General features: G+C 35.7%; 1 non-coding gene across 1 annotated transcript; it reads right to left on the bottom strand.

Annotated features, from left to right (window-relative positions):
* Positions 1-16,351: 16,351 nt before the first annotated feature.
* LOC126002197 (U1 spliceosomal RNA) lies at positions 16,352-16,515 on the bottom strand. The gene has a single exon (XR_007492965.1). It is a non-coding gene; the product is annotated as a U1 spliceosomal RNA (small nuclear RNA).
* Between the last annotated feature and the right edge of the window lie 5,872 nt (positions 16,516-22,387).

The raw sequence follows: 22,387 nt of genomic DNA, 5'->3' as shown, positions 1-22,387 counted from the left end.
GGCTTATTTAATTTAACATTATATCTTCCATTTCCATCCATGTTGTAGCAAATTGCATGACTGCATCATTCCTTACAGATATGTAGTATTTCATTGCATATATGTATTCCATCTTCATGATCTACTTATTTGTTGTTGGACATCTAGATTGATTCCAAGTTTTAAGCTATTAATGTACTGAGTGCTACAATGAATATCAGTGTGCATACAACCTAAGGAATAAATGTCTTTCTGTTCTGGGGATATATATATATATATAAAACTGGCCGCGAGTTTGAGACCCTGGTAGGACATTGGTTCATATTTTTGTAATAAACTGACTTATTTTGGTTTTGTAATTGTTCAAAATTATCCACTTTTGCATTTATAAAGTCCGTTTCTGGATCTACCTATGTTTTGGGCAGAAATAAGAGGAGACCTAAATATTTCCAATAAGTGCATCACTAGAAATTCCTTTAGAGAAAAAGCTTGAGACTACAAGTCTTTTGTTTTCCATCTTATGAAGCTATTCTATCATAGAGCACATAAGAACGTAGAATTTTTTTACTAAATAATCGTAAAAAAACAACTGAAGAGAAATCAAACTCCCATAGAATATGAACATTACACATTTAAAAATATTCCTGTATCTATGGTTTATTAATTTTACTTCTTGCACAATTGTCTCTAGAAAATTTCTTTTAAATTATCTTGTTTGTTTTTTCTGAGGGCAGAAATTACCAAATGTTAGAAGAAACATCTTATAACATGAAATAATGGGAATAAACAAGTTTCCATACAGTTTCCATAACTCTTTCAATGATTTATTTTCTCTTTGAGTCCTTCCTAAAAAAGTAAAACATATTTTAAAGATCTCATCTGGGCTCCTACTATACTTTCTTATGGCATCTGTGTTTTTATAAAAATTTATAGAAAATTTTATGACAATACTTCCAGACTTTTAGCCAGGTACCTTTAAAAACAGAAATAGTGTTTGATGTGATCATAGAAATAGCCCAATGACCTCTCCCAACTTTAATACACAAAAACACATAGCTACAAACAATTCAGTTTCATATACATTAAAACTATATATTCTTTTAGATTGTAATTACTCTATGAATATAATTTTAGCTTTTGTTCTAATCTAAAGGAATTACATAAAGGGCTTATACTTTCTAGAAGAGCACTTATAGAACAACAACAACAACAAAAAGAAATGAATAAATGTTGATAAAGTTGTGAAGAAATTGGTATCCATGTGCACTACTTGCAAGGATTTAAAATGGTTAATCACTATAAAAACAGTATGGTGAATTTTTGGAACTGGAGAGATAGCATGGATGTAAGACGTTTGCCTAGCATGCAGAAGGTCGGTGGTTCGAATCCCGGCATCCCATATGGTCCCCTGAGCCTGCCAGGAGAGATTTCTGAGCATAGAGCCAGGAGTAAGCCCTGAGCGCCGGATGTGACCCAGAAACCAAAACAAAATAACAACAACAAAAAAAAAAAACGGTATAGTGAATTTTCAAAAATTAAAAATGGAATTACATGCAAAATGGCAATCCAACTTCTAGGTATTTATCTAAAATACCTGATATCTTACTTTTCAAGGAGCATTTTGAAAAAAAATATATACTAATGTTCACTGTGACATTACTCACAGTAGTTAGAGGTAGAAGCAATTTAAATTTCTACTAGAGGTCTAATGATATGGACTAAAACACGTGCATTTTTTAAATTTTTGATTGCTTTTAACACTGTTTGTATATATATATATATATATATATATATATATAGTTTATATAGTTTGTCTAATGTGTTTCTCTTCTTCCAGTCTCCTACTTCATTCTTCTATATATCATCTGCTTATATTCAAAAGCTTATCTTTATTTAAAAATCATAAAATTTAAATTATTTAAATTATTTAAAAATCATAATGAACTGACTTGTGAAATAATGTTCAGCCAATAGACTGGACATCTGAGTATAACTATTTTTTCCTCTAAGGAGGCAAAAATCATTTTTACAGGAACCTAACAGGCTAATATTATTGTTAGTAAAAGTGGATCACTTTAGCATCAATAATTTAGCCATTTATGCTTTCAACATTGCTCACAGAAAAATGGACTTGACCTTTGTCAAAGGTTCTGCTGAGTCAGATCTTCTAATGACTCCTTATTTACTCAATTCTCATGCTCAGACAGAAACCTTAGCATTTTTAACCAGAATCTGAACTTTTTAGAACACATAAATATGAATATAGAAAACAGAGAGTAGCTGAAGCCTTATCCAGGTGGACCATCTGAAAGGCATTTGGATCCCTCTTTTATTCAATGCTAATCTCAAATTCAGGATCTACCATGTGCTTTCTCATGGAACCACATCTCAAGTCTCAGCAATTATAATTTTTGTATATAAACACTTAATCTTCACCACCTTCAGTTCTGGATCCTGGAGGGCACTTCTGGGTTACAGTATTGAGAACTATCTTCTCACACATTTACTTATTAGAATATTTCTAATAGAAATATTTCCTCAAATAAGATTTCAAATGAAAGGATCTTAGGGGTTTAGATTGTTTAGTGGTAGAGTAGCTACCTGCCTTGCAGGCATAAGACTAGAAGTCAAATTTCTGGCACCACTGTACAATACAATCTTGTCAACACTACTGTTGTTTTCCTAGTGTCACAAAAGTACTATCTATGGTGCACCTCAACCGATAGTGATAAATATTGCATCTAAAGTCATAATAAACACCACAACCAAAAGAGTGTGGACTCTCTGGCAAGTACCATAATTTATGTGTAAGAACTACAACCAAGTGTGCCATGACTGGTAATCACAACAGTAGCAACAACAACAAGAAAAGAATGGTAAAGAAGCATATTTTTTAAAGATAGAAGCTTCCTAGATATATAATGTAACAAAATGATCATAGATAAGTTGTTGAAATATTTTGAATCAATTAAAATCAATATCATACTTTATTGTACCTCTTTTAACACTTTATCAATTTTAAAACAAGAAGAAAGTACTCTTATAGGACTCTTTTTGTTGTTGTAAAATAGCAATAAATATCTAAATAAAATACATACAGAAAAGACTTTTGTTCTCTTCTGTACATTTCACTATTCATATTAGTAAAATCTGGAAACAATTGCAGTATCCAAAATAAATGATTTTCTAAAGAAACTATGGTATGTGTAAACAATAAAATACTAATTAAGTTATGAGAAAAGGCAAAATTATGCAATTTACTACAACATAGATTGAACTATAGAATATTATGCTAGTGAAGTCAATCAGATGAAAATAGACACAGAATGATCACTCTCATATGTGGGATATACAGAAGTATAATAAAGGAACAGCAAATTCCCCAAAGCAATTGAATCTGAGAACTGGTTACAGAATTGAGCTTACCAGGGTAGTGAGATGGGAGGCAAAGTGAGGGAATATTTGAGAGCCTTGGGAAGGGAAGTGGACTCATTGGTGGGAGTTGTGGTATTGAAACAATGCATGCCCAAAACCTTTATGTGACTTTAAAGCATAAAATTTTAGGCATTATGAGTTAAATTTAGAACAAGGGAATAATATAAAACATTGATTCCAATGAATTTGTTCACAGATGTTTCACTTTCCCTAAGTCAACTAGCCAGTGAAATAGCCAAAGATTATTGAGGTGACCAAAAATAGATATGATGTTCTGCAATTTATTTCACTTGATTATTTAACCTAAGCAAAAATATTGTTCTAAAAACTGTGGCTATAACCCAGTGGTAGAGTACAGGGTTACATATGAAAGGCCTTGGGTTCAATCACCAACACTGTATAGAAAAGAAAAATATGGGTATTTTAGGACAACAGGCCAGTAGGACAGATAACATTTGTCAAATATGTTCATGTTATAGGTTGTTAGTGGAGCATCTGTTAATGTAGCCTATGGCTCCAAAAGGAGGGTCTGGTGAGACACAGGCCTGGAAGCAAATGTCAAAGCAAGAAATAATTCACACAGTTAAGAGGTACAAGAATAGGCTCAGGAAATCCAGTGCACAAGCAAGGAATTCAACCACCCAAGTTTTCTGTTCCTAAGATGGAACACAGCTCAGTGGAAGAAGACAGAAGAATTATCCTCTGCCTTCCTCAGACCCATTCTTCTATTGACAAGAATCATGCCCTGCTGTAATGTGGGAGAATACCAAGTAGGGAATAATTCAATATATCATCACCAGATCACACCCTAGGGTGGAGTACAAATATTGATTATGGTAGGGTCAGTAACCCAACAATAGGTATTTTTTATTTTTATTTTATTAGTTATAGTTGAGATAACATGACTATTATTACAATAGAGTTACTATTAGTGTTTATTGTGTACAATGTTACTGCAGCACCACCACCCTTACCATTATGTCACTTTAGTCTGTCTCTTCCTTACTCATTTTCAAGACCCCCTACACTCACCACTTGGTAACCTCTATCATCAAAGTCTAAAGATTTATCAACATAACTTTTCAAGGTAGGTGTTGCAATGCCAATGAGGTTCTCCTATAACCAATTAAAGAAAGGAACAAAGCTTCTAGCTGTATTTTATATTACTACAGAGTTTGCTGTCTTCATAAAGTGATGCATTGTAAAAGCAAATAGAGAAAATACAAAAACAAAACTACCTTTGAGCAATTTGTGCTTATTTATAATGCATACTTGTGAAACATTTCATTGAACTGCTATAATTTCTATTTATTAAATTTTAAGGTTTTAAGTTTGAATCTTGTACTGCTATGAAATCTTCAGCAGATTGCAGGAAACATCTGGTTGGACGTGGCTATCTGAAAAGAAAGGTGATCAAACTAATTTTCAGGAGTGTCAGATTGGACTAAATATTGATAGTTCAATAAACTGGAAGTGGTTTCCTATAACTAGATGGGAAGAACTGCAAAGGAAAACTGTCTTAAGTAAAAATGGGCAAATAAGTGAGACAGATGAAAGTAACCTAAAATTCTAGAGACTAAAATTTAGCCTAGAACTTACTCAATTAACCAGGGGAAAGGGGAGAACTTGAGAAGTGAAAAAAAGGCAGCAGTAGTCAAAGCAGCCTGAATATACACCTCATGACATGCTGTATAATACCATTGATATACTTTATATTAATATCCAAGACTTATTCCAGGTGGGAGAAACTTGGGGGATTTGGAACAGATAGAGCAGCATCCTCAGTGGCAGAGTAACAGTTTTGGCCTATTATGAGTGAAGCATAAATTTTCTAATCCATCAAAGTTCTTCAGATTATATTTTTTGCAGCCACACATAAAGGAAGATGAGAATTATTAGACACCAAAGCTCAATCTCCCAATGTAAGGAGGAAAATAAAAAGATAGTGACACACAAGATAGCCCCTCCCCTTTAATCTCTTCTACCTACACTTTGAGGGAAATAAAGTATTTCCAAAATCTGAAGGTAGTACTCAAGCTTTGCATCCTTTTCCCCCAAATGGAGCATAGGTTTGTCTACTCTGGATTTTTTTTCAGGGATCTTAAGAGACAGGTGTGTTTAAGGGGTAGTACACAGGTCCAACTTTTGATAAATCATTTTATGTTCTTACAATGACATAGAGCTTTTCTGCTTTTATCTGCATCTTTGGTGTATATGTCTAAACCTAGAAGATTAGTCAGTGTTTGGAACTGCTACAAATTTTGTATTGTTTTTCCTCAGATTATGTGACCAAAGGTTAGTTGGCAGAGATTCCAAATGGACAGAAGCTAGTTCTTTATTGTCCAGAACTTAAAGATTTTTCCCAAGCTTAAATTAAGGGCTGACAATTGGAATAAAAATGCAAATTTCAGACTTCTTGTCCAGTGCTGCCTGTAATAATAGAAATGCATTCATTATTGATTTACCTTACAGGGATAAAAGTACAATATTCAATAAATCTCTTTTGCAAGATATCAAGGCTTAAAGTGGCAGCCCTGGGGAAATTTTTAAAAATTAACCATATTAAAATAAAGAACTTTTCTAGATATTTCCACAATTTTGCTGAATACTGACCTCAATAACCAAAAGTTTTATCAAGGCTATAATAGTGTCAGAAATATAAATGAGGCTAATCTAATTGTGTTTTAGGTAATGACTTCAAGTGACTTTTATTCTAAATGATATTCCTATTTTCAATGCAAAAATTTGCTCTGCTCATCAGAATGGTCCTAGTAGGTCCACTGCTAATTAAGTCAGTACTTTGTATAAAATAGAAAAATGGCCTCTCTGAATGAGGGTTTCCCAGGTGACAGCTGAAAGTAGTAGGACCTCAGATCCTGAGAGAGTCCTCAGTTGAGAATCCTTATAGTATTTTAGGGTAGAAATTACAAGGAAGCAATATAATGCAAGAGTAAGACTTTTATTGAAGAAAGATATCAAGAAGTTGGATCCCATGGAAAGCTTTACTGTCTTTTATAGGATGAAAGTCATCTGAGGAGGGTGGCACCAATGTACAGAGAAGCAGTCTCATCTCTCCTCCTGCATGGTCAGATGTCCATACTATAAGTTTAGAAAACAGCCCTAGAACTCGTGCCTATGGAGATGCTGCTAAGTTAATTAAACAAAAGGTAAGCAAATGCAGTATAAAAACTAAGCCTTTGGGGCTGGAGTGATGGAACAGCGGTAGAGCGTTTGCCCTGTATGCGGCTGACCAGGGATGGACCTGGGTTCAATCTCCAGTGTACTATATATCTCCCCTCTCCCCGAGCCAGGAGTGATTTCTGAGCTCATATTCAATAATAACCCCTGAGTGTTATTGGGTGTGGCCCCCAAACTAAACTAAACTAAAATAAAATAAAATAAAATAAAATAAAATAAAAATAAAAACTCAGCCATTGTCACCAAGGCAGAGATACCCTAAAATGTTTCAGGTTTGGGTTAGGAGGACATAGTGGTGGCTTCTGAGACAGTTGTTTGTAGAAGAGCTATAGCTGTGCTATTTTCTGGTTAGTAATTTGGGCTGCATTCCATAATTGCTTCAGTTGAAAGGAGCAGAAACCCTTATGACTTTTAATTCAATTCACAGTTAAACTGTTCTCTACAACATTTCTGATTAAGTAAACATAAACTAAAAACCTATTCTTTAACAGATGAAAACTTGATGGGGGAATTTCAAGAAATATGTATAATTTGTCCTGTGGAAAAACAAACTTAGTCACACAGAGACTTACATCGAGACCAGCTTTGGGTATCTTACTTAAATCTACTCTTATTATTTTCTTATACTAACTCTCAAAAATGTTATTAAAACCAAAATATTTATTGATGTGTAACGAGAGGACAAGTAAGATGGATGTGGGCCTCTGTGGTGAACTCCCATAACTTTCTCATTCACTTCTCTGCAAGTATTTCACAAAATGTAATATGCAATTACTTAGGAAATTTCATTTGCCTTCAAAAACAAATAAGATACTTTGAAAAAGACCATAGAGACAGATTTTACATTTCTGATGCACTACCTGCTCCTTTTGCAAATATGTTTGACAATAAAATGAGGAACAAGACTGTGGCTCCCTACCTATAAATCCAAGTCAAACAAAAAATTATACTCCAAGTGAGAGTATAGAGTGAAGGTTTGTAGCAAGTTCTTAAGCAATTCTTGGGGAGGCAAGATCAAGATGACTGAATAGGAAAAATTGATGTCTGCATCCTCCTGGCATAACTGCAAAATCTATACCAACACCTGAATTAATTATAGAATATGCCTCAAATCTCAACTCACAAGAAACAAAAGGAGAAACACTTTATCACTCATAACTTAGATATCCATAAGGAAAATCTATCTTTGAAAAATAAGGTGTAATTGGAAAGATTTCTAAGATGCAAAACTTTATCCTGGGGAATAAGAGGTTTATGCTAAAAACTCATCACACCAATCCTACAATCATATACTAATCCACTAGTATGAAAAATAAGAAACAATAGGATCTAAAAACTAAAAGAGTTACCATTATCACCATCTTGATAGCCTCTCACAAGCTTGCTGGTGGGTTACTTATTGAATCCCTCTCCTTAGACTCTGCAAACAAACTCTTTAGGTGAGTTCCAGGCCCCACCGGACTGAAACAGCACTTGTTTAAACTTAATAGCTGTACAGATACAACCCCTCAAGTCTGCACTGACTGATACAAACAAACAGAACTATTAAAGTATATAAATCGCCCCTGCAGACCTCTCAAAATCTTGCCAGTTAGCAAGATTGTCCTTATTGTTGACTATGTTCCATTTAATCCTGGAGTGTTTGCCTGAGGTCTGAGCCTCTTATTAAATTCACCCCCAAATTTCTGCTGTTAAACTGTGGTCTGTGTGACCATAACAGAGAAGCTTAGGGCAATCTACTACTTGCCACCCTGAATTATTGCCATTCAGACCTTTTTAAATTTCATTTTAAGCATCATAATTTACAACACTGTTACTGGTAGGGTTTCATGGGCACAATATTCCAACACCACACTCTCCTACAGAGTGTCTACTTCCCTCTACCACCACAGTCCCTATTTCCTCACCCCTATAACCTCAGTTCCATAGACTCTCTTCCTCTCAGTGTACGGATCTTGAACTCTGCTCTGGGCACTATGATCTTAAGCCCCTCAAACCTACACACAAGTATTACTGAGCACTTCTGAGCTTGGTCTAGGCCACATAGGACCTCTGGCACTTACCGCTGGTTCTTAAAATGCTTATAAAGCTTGTTTGAAGTTGTCACAGAACTGCCAAGGCAGGGCATTTGTGGCTATGCACCACTAAGTTGGCAACAGTGCCTGTTCAATATTTATGAACATGTACACCAGCACTGGTAATCTTGAACCAGGGGATGCTCTCCTGGAATGTTCACACTTGATGCCTGGGTGTCCTGGATACTCAAAGGCTCCAATTCTTGGTTTCTGCCAGGTCTAATAAAATTTGGTACACAAGTACCCTACGGTACATATGGCTACAGTTCAGGTCTGCTCAAACATATTGCCATAAGACTTCCCAAAATACTTGCAACCACACTGCACCAGATGCTACCAGGATCCACTTCACATTGGCCATACAGTATCCACAAAGTACTGACAAATTCAAATAATTGATATCTACATATGCCTGGTCAGGGCTACACCTACTATTGGGAAACTCACTAATACATATTGTTGGTTGTTACCAAGGTCCACTGTAACTCCACCTCGGTTTACAGGTAACTACCTGCAAGTTCCTCCCATTTATGGGAGGAGTCTTTGGCGGATATGACCTGTAACTTTATCTGCAAAGCCCCTCCCATTTCCTGGGAGGGGTCTTGAAAAGGTTAGATAAGGGCTTTGACCCAGGGGATTAGGCCTTTTTGGTCTTTGCCAGCATGGAGGTCAGAGGGAAGATGGCTGAAAGGAGTTAAGATGCAGGGCAAGCTAAGAATGGCATGTGTAAATGGTTAGCAGCCACATCTGTTGGCCAGGGCAAAAAAGATGTTATCTCTCATGAAGCCTGCCTGTGAGTGAGTTCAATACCATCGCTTTCCTGGACCCTGATACCCACCGGCTGAAGGGGTTTGCAGAGCCATGTGGCCTGGCATGGCAGAGAAAGGCCTCCATCTCCATCCACCATCCAAGTCCATCCTAAGGGTTTAATGCAACAGTCCACTTGATTCCTATACAATATTTGATGCTCAGTACTATATATCTATAGTCCTGGATTTTCTTCCAGGCCTGCTCAACCTTGCTGCTGTAGCTTCTGCATGGAACTTGTAATTACAATTTACTGATAGTTGCATGGGTCCACACACATTCAGTTTCATAGTCACTGCCTGGAATTTGTAATAAGGAGTCTCCATTTACTGACTAGTTCTGCTTGAAAAGAGAATCCTACTCCTAGTTCTCAGAGATCCAAGCCTACTAAAGAAGTGAAGGAAATTAACCAGAACTGATAGAAGAAGAAAAAATTGTGGGAAGAACTCCAAGTACATCAATGCTCTAAAGATTCCCAGAAGAAAAGTTAAAGCCAACCATCATAATGATGCTCACTAAAATGAAGAAATCAATGAGAGAGAAATTCAACAGAGACAGATAAAGCATGATAAAATCAGAATAGAAATAATTGAGCTAAATCATACAGTAGCTAGTCTAAAAATACAGTAGAGAGTCTTAAAAGCAGAATAACAGAATATGAAGATGAAATCTGTGAGTTGAGCTCAGATCATCAAATATTTTAGCTTGAATGTAAGATAGAGAAAAACATAAAAAAGAACAGAAAAGAGATAGATTATTTTGTTTTTTGAGATAGATTATTTTAAAGATGAATAAAATAGATGAGATATTTGACACATAGTCAAAGATAGAGATACAGTACTAGATACACCAAGAGAAAAAAATGAAGAGTTACATATAAGATAACTCCAATAAGACACATAGCAGCTCTTCCATTGAAACAATAGAGGAAAGAAGAAAATGACTTGCAAAATTCAAGTGTTAAATAAAAAGTTCTCCACCAAAAATGCTATATCCAAGAAGAATATTTTTCATATTTGGAGTGTTAAAAATGTTTTCAAAGGTTGGAAATTAACCATAAAAAGAAAGTTGGCAGAACTAACTTAAATATTTGTAGTCCTAATAAAATGGTATTGAGTAACTATTGAGTAATAAAGAATCAAAGAAAAAATATTTCCTAGAAATTAGTATGATGAACAAATTATAATGCAATGAGAGTTTACAGCAATATTTACACCAAGAAGTAAGCAATGACTCAAGTAAATAATCTAACCTCACATTTATAGAAACTAGAAAAAGAACAACTAAAATTTACAATCAGTAGATAAAAGTGTATAATAAAAATAAGAGTAGAAATAAACATATATATGAATTTAAAAGATAATATAAAATATTATAAATAATCTAAAATTATAATATAAAATATTAAGTAATAGTAATTAATTAATAAATAGTAAATCCAAAGGGTTACTACTTTAAAGAGAGACAAAATTTAAAAATTATTAAGTATGTTACCGAAGAAAAAAATTAATAAGTCACAATAGATATCAAAAAATATAAAGAAATATAAGGATCATAAAAGCAACTTTGTGCCACTAAATTGGAGAATCTAAGAGAAATAAATCAATTTTCAAAATTCAAACAACACTCCCAGACTAAAACAGGAATAAATAGAAACCTGAAAAGACCAATTACAAGCAAGGAAATTGAAGGAATAATATCTTCTAAATAAGAGTACAGGCCCAATTTGCCTTATTAATGAATTTTATTAAAGATAATCTATTATGGGCCAGAGTAATAGACAGCAGTAGGGCATTTGCCCTGCACGCGGCTGAACCAGGACAAACCTTGGTTCAATCCCCTGGGTCCTATATGGTCCCCCAAGCCAGGTGCAATTTCTGAGTGCATAGCCAGGAGTAATCCCTGAGCATCACTAAGTGTGGCCCAGAAAACAAACAAACAAAAAGATAATCTATTAAATTTTCTTCTTTTACTCAAAAACTAGCATTTGGCCTTCTCTATCATCCATCAATTCTAGTTCTTGGAAAATTCCTCAGGGCCCAAGAGCACAATGCAAGAATAACATCTGAACCCCTATGTTCATTGCAGCACCATTCACAATAGCCAAAGTCTGGAATCAACCCAAGTGTTCAAGAAAAGATGACTGAATAAAGAAGCAATGGTACCAATGTGATACTAAATAATACTTGGCTATAAGAAAAGATAAAGTCATGCAATTTACTGCTATGTGAATTCATCTGGAGAATATCATGTTTAGTGAAGTTAGTAAGAGGGAAAGACATATAAACAGAATGATCTCTTCTATATATAGAATATAAAGGAACTTCATTTGCCCAAAGAAATAAAAAGCAGAAGAACTGATCTTTAGTATGAAGCCAGTCAATAGGGTGGAGGTAGAGTGCCCTTCCCCCAGCTCTAGGGTGGGAAGGGCACAGGATGTAGGGTGGGGGCAGATCCTGGCTTCTGGCTCTCTATCCATCCTCTCTTGAGCTGGAGGCTAGCTCTAGCTGGCATGGGATTTGGGGATATCCCATGTGGAAGGCCTTCTCCCTAACTTGGGTGCGCTGGGAGCCTTGATAGGCCCCCAGCCTTCCCCTCTTCTGCCCCTGGTCTCCAGGCCTTCTGGGGTGGGAGCCCAGGCGGCCGGACAAGGTGGGTGTGGGGAGGTCCCTCCTGGATGGGGTCCCAAGCCTTCCCCCTTCCCCCAGCTCTAGGGTGGGAAGGGCACAGGGTGTAGGGCAGGGGCAGATCCTGGCTTCTGGTGGGTCCTAACTTGGAGTGTGCTGAGTTTTGCTCGGTTGCACTAAGTTTGTCACTGGCAATTTCTGACCAGTCTACATATTGAAAACGAGCGGGGGCTAGCGCCCCGCGCACACTGCATGTATTAAGGGTATCCCTTTTCCTTATGTTAAGTTATGCGTATCCAGAATGTCCATTTTGTATTATGAACCTTTCCCACACTCCTACAAAACTCATTTTTACTCCTTAACTCTCTCACTCCCCGAAACATCACTAACCCACATTACTCTTTTTAACTTCAGTACTGCACAATCCTAATCACAGACCAAAGCCGTGCATTGTGTGTAACAACCCAAACTGTTTCAAAAGACATAAAATGGACACATATTTCTTTCGAATATTTTGTATTTTTTCTCTGACAGCTATAAGTCTTACTAAATATTCACTTATACAGTGATGATTATAACCACTTTTTATCTTTTCTTTATGAGCTGTTCAACAACGAATTTTGGTGAAAGAGTCCCCCAGTTTAATGCTTATGATTGAACCATGTCATGGGGATTGTTGGACTTGTTCTTACGGCCCCCATATGCGCCAATAAAGTCACTTGGCATTGCTCTTTTTTTGCACAGGCACATTAAAATGGGAAAATACTATATACACAAATAAGTTCCTATCTAATAGAGATCATAACACACAAATCTTGTAGTGCAAAGGGACCTTACACCCTGAACATTGACATAATGACCTGGCACAGGCCTCAGAAGAAAGGGCATTTTCCATTCACCCCTGAACCAGGGAAGCCATCCACTGAAACATCCAGGCTTGTCTATAACATCACCTGGAAGCAATTCTCTACCATGGAAGACCCTACCACTGCTCAGACATTGACCTGCTCAAGAGACTTCACTTAACACTGAGAAGACTTAACAACGACCTGCTTACAGGACAGGGCTTCCTGCATTATCCTTTAACTGTGAGGTGAAACGAGAGGACGCCCCACATCCTGACTTCAATGTAGGATATGCAGATTCCAGGATATTTAATACAGAAACATGATACCAACAACAGAGACTGTGTGAAAAATAAAAGTGTGTTGGCACTACAGACAATGTCTTGGACTGTACTATCTAGCTTGCCTGGAGCCTAGAGTTGGTCTTATGCCAGGAAACTTCAGGGGTAGGGTCTCTTTGTATTTAGGCCAAGGTTATTCCTTTCCATGTCCCTTATATTTTGGTGGGCCTATGCAAACAACAATTGCCACTCTAACACCATTTTTACTGTGCTCCTTTGACTCTAATCCTTAAAAAAACACTTAAAATTTGAGGTTAACTTAAGCTAATATGCATGTACATGGAAATGTAAAAAATACTATGCCTCTAATGTTTAAGGAGTTACCTAAGTTTTATGGCTTTAGATTGCCTTGTGTTCTGTTAAGAAATATTATAATGTGTTACAATCTGGGGACTTGAGGGACAAAGTAATTGTACATGAATTGTTTTATTTATCTTAATGTTCTTTGGCTGAAAGTTCAAAGTTAAGATATCAGCAAGGGGACTTCTTCTGAGAATTATGTTATGGGTGATTGTCCTTCCACTGTAACTTTACCTTGTCCTCTTTCTTTGCACCTTTGTTCTCATAATTAAAAATAAAAAATTAAAAAAAAAACCTAAGGGAGAATATGCTAGGACAATGATGGAGGGGGAAAAGTACATGCCTCAAGGCAGGCTAAAGGCAGTCGAGAAAAACTGAAACATTGGTGGAGAGAAATGGTATTGAAACATTCACTCAAACTTAATATAGACAACTTTGTAATTCTGCAAGTTTTGGTGACTGAATAAAAATAGTTTTAAGTATTATAAGTCAAACATTATACACTTTGATTAAGAAAAGCTATCCTCAAACTTTTACTAAAAGTTAAAAATGGAAATTCTTTACTATAACTTTGTGAAACCAACTTTAGATTAGTACTAAAACAGATATGAGCAACATAAAATATTAAAAGTACAGGCCAGTATTAATTCAATATAGAGATGCAAATATTCTCAACAACATCTTAGTGAACTAAATTTAGCAATAAATTAAAAGTAACATATGCCAAGAACAAGTGGAATCCATTCTGGGCATGAATGGATGGTTTTAACTTCAAGGTTATTGAGGGAAAATGATACACAAAAGAATTCAATAGGATTTGATAGAGGACAATTATGTTAAACCTGCCCCAAATTATCTGACTTTTTACCTAGATGAAATTCCACTGCAGTTAATCACATACCATCAGTAATTTAAAGTGGGTAGATAAAATGCAGGTAGGAAATAGAAAGTTAATCAAAATAATATTTAAAAAGTATTGAAAATTTGGAAAAGGAAAGAATATTAATGTAGCATTCAAAAGTTATTCTAGGAAAGAAGGGAGAGAATGATGGTGGAAACATTGAATGGCCTTTATAATACGCATAACATAAAATTTAAGAGATATAAAAAGATGATGAATTTGGTCACATAGAATCTTGAAATTGCATAATATACCGACAATCAAGTTCAAGGTAAAAAATTGAACAGTGTTCATGCTGAGAGTGGCATACATACTATGGCTCTCACTAACTGCATTGTTTTCACTGCCTATATTTGCTTGCTAGAGCTGGTAAAACAATGCCACAGAGTGGGTGCCTTAATTAATGGAATTAATTTTTCTCATAGAATTTGGGATTCTAACTATAAGATCAAGGCACAAGCTGAAGTTTTCCCCCTGAATTTCCTTCCTGTTTGTCCTCACTTGGCCTTTTCTCAGAGACAGCACTTCTGAAGACACTGCTCCTGCTGACAAGGGCTCCACCAGTAGAACATCTATAAGTACTGTTTTCTTGAACATTAGGGCAAATATAAAACTTGTGAAAAACAGAATTTAATTCATAACAGTATGGAAGATAATACAAATTTAACATCCTAAATAGCAAGGTATTATTTTATATATGTTTGAGTTAAGTTTTTTGCTCTGGAGTTTCATAAATATGAAGTCATGGTAGCATCTTACCGGCTCTGGTAATATCTGCTTCCCATCTCGTTCACATTGCTGGCAGACTTGATTTGTCAATGTACTTTCTATTTACTTGTTAGGTATCATTTGGGGAGCAACCTTCACTTCTGGAAGATTTTTAGATTTGCATTTAAGCTTCTTGGGCTTATAGACTGCAGCACATTTATTAATATTAGAAATTGTATTTTCTTATGATGTATTTTAAAGAAAGGATTCATATGGTTAGACTGACCCCATATTCTTGATCCAATTTAAATTCTTTTTTCTTTTTTTCTTTATTTAAACATCTTGATTACAAGTATGATTATGATTAGGTTTCAGTCATGTAAAGAACACCCCCCTTCACCAGTGCAACATTCCCACCACCAATGTCCCAAATCTCCCTCCATCCCACCCCACCTCCACCTGTACTCTAGACAGGCTTTCCAGTTCCCTCATTCATTCACATAATTATGGTAGTTATCAGTGTAGTTATTTATATAACTGCCCTCACCACCCTTTGTGGTGAGCTCATGAAGTGAGCTGGAAGTTCCAGCCCTCCTCTCATTGTCTCTAAGGATTGTTGCAAAAATGACTTTTATTGTTCTTAAAACCCACAGATGAGTGAGACTATTCTGCGTCTCTCTCTCTCTCTGCCTCTGACTTATTTCACTCAGCATGATAGACTCCATGTACATCCATGTATAGGAAAATTTCATGACTTCACCACTCCTGACGGCTGCATAATATTCCGTTGTGTATATGTACCACTGTTTCTTTAGCCATTCGTCTGTTGAAGGGCATCTTGGTTGTTTCCAGAGCCTGGCTATTGTGAATAGTGCTGCAATAAATATAGGTGTGAGGAAGGGGTTTTTGTATTGTATTCTTCTGTTCTTAGGGTATATCCCTAGGAGTGCAATAGCTGGGTCAAATGGGAGCTCAATTTCCAGTTTTTGGAGGAATCTCCATAACACTTTCCATAGAGGTTGGACTAGACGGCATTACCACCAGCAGTGCTTCATGCATTTGCCTTCTCCACCTGAAATAACCCCAAAAAGTTTGTGCTAAGTTTAGGACTGATTCTTCTCCTCTTTTTTTTTTTCAGGGGAGAGCACGAATGCAGTCCCCCACTACCACAAATTATGCAGTCGAGTTTCCCACATTTGGGGAAATCACAGGGGTCAGCACATCCAGAGTGCAATGGATAAGCCTCGCCCTGGGGAAACCACCTTCGTGATCATGGTATCTCCCCTGCCAGGTAAGTATGATTCTTCTCCTCTTACAAAAAGCAATTTCTTATTCCAGCCCAAGTCCATGGCTCCCTGAGTAATCAAGTGGCAGGAATCAGTTCTTGTACCCTGAACAAGTGAGTTACAGGTACAGCTTGACTGCTACCTCATAGAGGTGACAGGATGGGGCTGTGAGTGTTCTGTAGATGCTCACACCACCTCTAACTTTCCTGACTCAAGCCAGGCATTTTGCTAGTCACTGGTGGCCAAGTGAAACATTTCTATTTTAGACAACCTCATCTTAAGTTTTAGCATTTCCCAAATGTTCATAATCAGGGAACTGCATACCTATCTTCCTTCAATACTGGTAATGAGTTTTAGGAAAATAACAACGTTTAAGAAAATGAGAAGCTATAGGAGAATCTAATGGTCACAAGAAGAATATGAAAGGACTATCTTAGAATGCAAGGGTCTCCCTCCAGGTTAAAGACAATTTGGAAATCTCCCAAAAGGCTCTCTCTGCTTTACTGCTCATTTAAAGTCCTATTCTCCTTTGAACACATACTTTTCTTTTTCCTCACATTTCTCCTGAGCTTACCACAGTGGGAGACTGGTATGTATGTGTGTGGGGGGGGGGGGGGCGGTGCATTGAGACAACTGTGTATGGAAGCAGGCACTATAGTCAAGGGGCTGGTGTTAGAATGATGTGTGCCTAATGCCCAGAGTATTATAAATCACAATGTCTCAAATTAAAAAAATTATTTAATTTTATCCTTAATTGCACCTGCCTTTCATGTATAATACATTTGAAAGCTTTCAGGAATTAGAAGAAGGACATCTTTGGGGACCCATTTTTCACTTTACCACAGTAACATCTATATATTAGCCTCCAGTCCAAGAGAAATTTATGGAAATATTAAACAATAATAATGATAGATTGTCTTGAATTTTCCCTAGAATTATAAGAATAGCTTTACTATATAGAATGATATTGGTTTTTAACTTGAAATGTCTGTGTCTGACTTTCTAGTTAAATATAACTATAGTAGAATATATCAATTTATCATTATTTTTCACTTTTTAAATGAATGTCAAATGTTCACCATTGTAAAATGTTTTTGGCATCTACTTTAATGCCTTCTTTTTTCTTTAATATACAAACATTGTAAGTTAATTTTATTATTAATAATACCCCTGTTGTTATATCTTTACATCTTATTCTGAAGCTGTTTTTATTTTACTTTAAGCCATAAAACATAAGGGTTTTTCATATGCCTTTCTTTTACTGGTTTTTGAGCTAGACCTCTCACACTGAACACTCAAAGATTAGTTCGGGCTCTGTGTTCAGGAATGAGCCCTGGTGAAATTCAAGGAATCATAACTGACATGCTTTGAATCTGAATCAAGAAAATGTAAGGCAAATGTCTTAACCTCTGACCTATCTCTTAGGTCCCAGTACTTGTTTTTTTAATGTTTTCTATTTGTTATTCTTTGTTAAGTTTTCATATTATATATATTTATTAAATACTCAGTATTTAAAATTTTGTATTGACAAGTGAACTTGCTTCTTATATCTTTGCTAGGTGAGATCAAGAAGAATAGTACTCATAGAAGGCCAGTTATATCTACCTTGTTTAAATAACATTCATAGTAGAGAAACTCATCTCCCAGAAGTGTGTTGATTGGAACAGAAATAAACATTTAAATAATTTCACCAACTTCTTTCTTTGTTTTGTTTTATTTGGGGGCCACAACCGGCAATACTTAGGGTTCACTCTTGACTCTGCATTCAGAAATTATTCTAGAAGTTTCTTGGGAGACTACATCAATTGCCGAAGATTGAACTCTGATTAGCAGCATGCAAGGCAAGCACTCTGCCTGCTGTACTATCTAATCCCAATTTCAACAGTTTCTTGATATCAATTTATAACTTTTTCATAAAAGGATGAAAATATGTGATTATATTTTCAAAACCCGCCTTATTTTTTTTTAAATACTCAGCACCAGCGAACCTTTTACTTTAAGGCCTTAGGTTTATAGGACCAGGAGGCTAGCTCAAAGAGCATACTTGTCATTCACATGATACGAGATTTGATCTCAAGCATCGTTTGTTCTCTGAGCAACATTGGGAAAGTAAACTTCCACCTTCCCCAAACCCCAAGCATTATCAATTTCCTGTGTATCTTGATGAGTGAAACTGATTCAAAGCTAATGAATTTTCTGAATTCATTTTTGTTGTTGTATTTTGAGGCCACAGATGTTGTTTGGGAACTATGCTTAGCTCAGTGTTTGAAGGTGACTGTGGCTAGGGTAAGGGAAACACAAGCTACTGAGGATAGAACCCAAGGTTCCCAGATACTAAGTATATGCTCTAGTTCTCTGGACTATATTCTTTGTCTTGACAGCAAATACAATTCAAAACATCCTATCAAAGTTAGAATATTTTTAGTGATTGGTTTCTTCAGATATGTACTATTTAAATCACTACTTGGTTAACAATGATAAATTGTGGAAAATAACACAAGGGTCTGTAGAAACTACTTTTTTTAGGCTTTTAAACAACAATTTTCTAACTTTTAATTGTCATTCAAAAACAAGTAGTATTCCATTATTGCATGGGAGTATTAAAGTTATCAAAATATAGAAGGTAATTGAGAAAAATAAGTCTGGATGTATTTTTTTTTTTTTTTTTGGTTTTTGGGCCACACCTGTTTGATGCTCAGGGGTTACTCCTGGCTAAGCACTCAGAAATTGCCCCTGGCTCGGGGGGACCATATGGGAGGCCGGGGGATCAAACCGCGGTCCTGATCCTTGGCTAACGCTTGCAAGGCATACACCTTACCTCTAGCGCCACCTCACCGGCCCCTGGATGTATTTTTTTATCTTTGAACTATTGGTAATGAAAATACTGTCATTTTTCTACAGTTCAAACATAATCAACAACAAAACTTTGATTTTTATTTATGTATTTAGGTTTTCAAACCACATCTAGGTATGTTCAGTTATTACTCCTGACTCTGCACTCAGAGATCATTCATAGTGGGCTCAAGGTATCAGAAGAAGTGCCAGGGATTGAACTCTAATTAGCTGTATCAAAGGCAAATACCCTATTTACTGTACTATTACTCTAGCCCCAACAGCAAGTAGCTCTTTTATATGATGAATTCACCTGGAATATAGAATAATTAGAATGATTTCAAAGTTATTTCATCATTAGCCATTGTGTAATGCACTATTTTTACTACAGAAGAGTTACTTGAGGTAAAAATTTTCATATTAAGACTGTTTAGTGAATGAAACAATATATTTATTTATATGATAACACAACTTCTTTTATTGCGGGGGGGGGGTTAGGCCACTCAAGCATACTCAAGACTTTCTAACAGTTATTTGTTAGGCATCACTTCTGGTGAACCTTGAGTGACCATATGGAATGAGGAGTCTAACTAGGGTTGAAATGTTCCCTATCTCTCCAGCCATCTAAATAAAAGGTATTTATCAAAAAGTACTCCAATTAAAGCTGCATCATGACTAAATATTTATACAGAAAATGTAAATTTCAAGCCATATGTATTGAAAAAAATAAACTATTCAAAATTAAAATTATTACAAAAAGAAACTTGTCAGCACCAATTGTTCTTATTCTTTGTGATGTGTGCCAGTCTCTGTGGCATGAGATGGGCCCTCATAGTTGTTTTGATTTTCATCTCCTTGTTGATTAGTGACGAAAAGCATTTTTTTCATGTGCCTTTTGGCTATTTGTATTTCTTCTTTGACAAATTGTTTGTTCATTTCTTCTCCCCATTTTTTGTTCATTTCTTCTCCCCATTTTTGATGGGGTTAGATTATTTTTCTTGGTAAGTTCTGTCAGGACCTAATATATCTTTGATATTAGCCCCTTATCTGATGGGTATCGGGTAAATGATTTCTCCCATTCTGTGGGTAGCTTTTGTATTCTAGGCACTATTTCCTTTGAGATGCAGAAGCTTCTGAGTTTAATATATTTCCATCTGTTTATCTCTGCTTCAACTTGTTTGGAGAGTACTCTTTCTGCCATGAAGATCTTTTTAGTCTCAATGTCATGGAATGTTTTACCTATGTGTTGTTCTATATACTTTAGGAATTCAGGTCTGCTATCAAGGTCTTTAATCCATTTGGATTTGACCTTTGTGCATGGTGTTAGATGGAGGTCTGACTTTGCTTTTTTGAAAGTGGCTGACCAGCTATGCCAACACCGCTTATTGGAGAGGCTTTTCTTACTCCATTTTGCATTTCTTGCCCCTTTATCAAAAATTAATTGATTGTATATCTGGGGCACATTGTCTGAATACTCAAATCTATTCCACTGATCTGAGGGTCTGTCTTTATTCCAGTACCATAATGTTTTAATGACTATAGCTTTGTAATAAAATTTAAAGTTGGGGAAAGTGAATCTTCCCATATTCCTTTTCCAAAGGATTGCTCCAGCTATTCATGGGTGTTTATTGTTCGAAATGAATTTCAGTAGTGTTTGATCCCCTTCTTTGAAGAATGTCATGGGTATCTTTAGAGGGATTGCATTGAATCTATACAATTTTTTGAGGAGTATTGCCATTTTAGTGATGTTAATCCTACCAATCCATGAGCCATTTCCTTCCAGCCCTCATCTCTATAGTCTCTGGGCATATTACAATAATGTCTTTAACAGTTTTTAAAACCCATAGATGAGTGAGACTATTCTAAGTCTGTCTTTCTCCCTGACTTATTTTACTCAGCATAATAGTTTCCATGTACATCATGATTAGGAAACTTTCATGACTTCATCTCCTGATGGCTGCATAATACTCCATTGTGTATATGTAACACAGTTTCTTTAGCCATTCATCTGTTGAAGGGCATCTTGGTTGTTTTCAGAGCTTGGCTATTGTAAAAAAGCACTGCAATGAATATAGGTGTGAGGAAGGCATTTTTATATTGTGCTTTTTGTGTTTCTAAGGTATATCCCTAGGAGTGGTATAGTGGTATAGTGGTATATGACAGTTTAATTTTCAGTTTTTTGAGGCATCACCATATTGTTTTCCATAAAGGTTGGACTAGACAGCATTTCTACCAGCAGTGAATGAGAGTGTCTTTCTCCCTACATCCCCAATAGCACAAATTACTTTTGTTCTTTATGATTTGTGCCAGTCTCTGTAGCATGAGATGGTATCTCATTGTTGTTTTGATTTGCATCTCCCTGATGATGATTAGTGATGTGGAGCATTTTTTCATGTGCCTTTTGGCCATTTTATTTCTTCTTTGAGAAAGTGTCTATTCATTTCTTCTCCACTTTTTTTTTGATGGGTTAGATTTTTTTCTTGTTAAGTTCTGTCAGGACCTCGTATATCTTAGATATTAGTCCCTTATTTGATGGGTATTGGGTGAATATTTTATCCCATTCTGTGGGTGGCTTTTGAATCCTAGTCACTATTTCCTTTGAGGTTTCAGACTTTAACTTTAACTAGATGAGTATGATTATTATTCTCTGTGTTCTATCTTTAAGTTTCCCAATATGCTTCTTTTTTACTGTAACTTTTTATTAAATTATGAATAACATTCAAATTAAATATAAGAAAAATAATTTCTGAGCTTAAATGTCAGAATTATGTTTTACTGATAAGGAACCAATTTGGAAGATTCTGCATGAATAAACAACAATAATTACAACTGACAAAATTTCTTTAGTGGTTGGAACAAAAATTCTTCAGGCCAAATCTTTTGTTAATTAATTGGAATATTTATGTACTAAAATTTATATTGCAATTGTAGCAATAAAATAATTACTATTCTTGCTATAGAATTAAAAATAAGAGAAATAATAAGAAATGGGAGAAATGTATGTTATGTACCTTCTATTATTTAAAATAATTATTTATTTTTATTTTTATTTT

Source organism: Suncus etruscus, chromosome 2 (assembly GCF_024139225.1).
Source record: "Suncus etruscus isolate mSunEtr1 chromosome 2, mSunEtr1.pri.cur, whole genome shotgun sequence".
NCBI classification, from domain to species: domain Eukaryota; kingdom Metazoa; phylum Chordata; class Mammalia; order Eulipotyphla; family Soricidae; genus Suncus; species Suncus etruscus.
This window is presented reverse-complemented; position numbering and strand designations above follow the sequence as displayed.